The sequence below is a fragment of the Mus caroli genome, unplaced genomic scaffold, assembly GCF_978045245.1.
Source record: "Mus caroli unplaced genomic scaffold, Mus_caroli_1 scaffold_5, whole genome shotgun sequence".
Taxonomy (NCBI): domain Eukaryota; kingdom Metazoa; phylum Chordata; class Mammalia; order Rodentia; family Muridae; genus Mus; species Mus caroli.
In genome coordinates, this window is record NW_028227260.1 from 59399322 (window position 1) to 59400702 (window position 1381).

At 40.7% G+C, this 1381-nt stretch overlaps 1 pseudogene; it reads left to right on the top strand.

Moving 5' to 3' along the window:
- The first annotated feature begins 307 nt into the window (after window positions 1-307).
- LOC110287235 (proteasome maturation protein pseudogene) lies at window positions 308-800 on the top strand (annotated as a pseudogene).
- Window positions 801-1381: the final 581 nt, after the last annotated feature.

Consider the following 1381-nt stretch of genomic DNA (forward strand, 5'->3'; position numbering starts at 1 on the left):
GAGCTTTGTGCAAGGTTACAAATAATGGATCTATTTTCATTTTTCTACATACAGACAGCCAGCTAGATCAGCACCATTTATTGAAGATGCTTTCTTTTTCTCATTGTATATTTTTGGTTTCTTTGTCAAAGATCAAGTGTAAGTGTGTGGTTTTATTTCTGGGTCTTCAATTCTATTCCATTAATCAACCTGTCTGTCTCTGTACCAATACCTGCACTTTTTATCACTATTGCTCTGTAGTAAAGGTCAGGGATGGTGATTCCTCCAGATGTTCTTTCATTGTTAAGAATTGTTTTTGGGTTTTGGCTGGCAGACTCGAGCAGGTTCAGAGGATCTCACAGAACTGTTTCTAAAATGAACGCCAGAGGTCTTGGGTCGGAGCTGAAGGACAGTATTCCAGTCTCGGAGCTCTCAGCCAGTGGGCCTTTCGAGAGTCACGATCTTCTCTGGAATGGGTTTTCTTGTGTGAAAAATGAACTTTTGCCCAGTCACCCTCTCGAGTTATCAGAAAAAAACTTCCAGCTCAACCAGGACAAGATGAACTTTTCCACGCTGAGGAACATCCAGGGTCTGTTTGCTCCCCTGAAGTTACAGATGGAATTCAAGGCAGTGCAGCAGGTTCACCGTCTCCCGTTTCTCCTGAGCTCAAACCTCTCACTGGATATTTTGAGGGGCAACGATGAGACCATTGGTTTTGAGGATATTCTTAATAATCCATCACAAAGTGAACTGATGGATGAGCCCCACGTGATGGTGGAACATAAGCTGGGCTTGCTGTAATATGGGGCCCGCACAGGGAGGGATGACGGGTATGCTCTGCATAGTTGCCTGCTACAGTCTGATGCTCACAGCAGTAAAGTACTGAGAGGATCGCTGGGCCATGTGGAAGCATTTGAGGCTTGGTTTTGAGTTGTGAGTCAGTTGAGAGCCTACAGGTGGTTCTGAGGTTACAGCAAAGCCCAAATTCTGAAAATGTGTTTCTTATAAATGTTATAAAAACGCAATAAAATTCCCAAGAGCCTCCTTGAAAAAAAAAAAAAGAATTGTTTTCACTATTCTGTGTTTTTTGACTTTCCAGATAAATTTGAGAAATGCTTTTTCCATATCTTTGAAGAATTGTGTTGGGATTTTAATGGGGATTGTATTGAATCTGGAGATTGCCTTTGATAGGATTCTCACTTTTACTATGTTAATTCTGCCAATCCATGAGCATGGGAGATCTCTCCTTTTTCTGAGATCTTTGATTTCATTCTTGAGAGACTTGAAGTTATTGTCATACATATCTTTCACTTGTTTGTTTAGGATTAACCCCCAAGATATTTTATATTATTTGTGGCTATTGTGAAGAGAATTGTTTCACTAATTACTTTCTCAGCCTGTT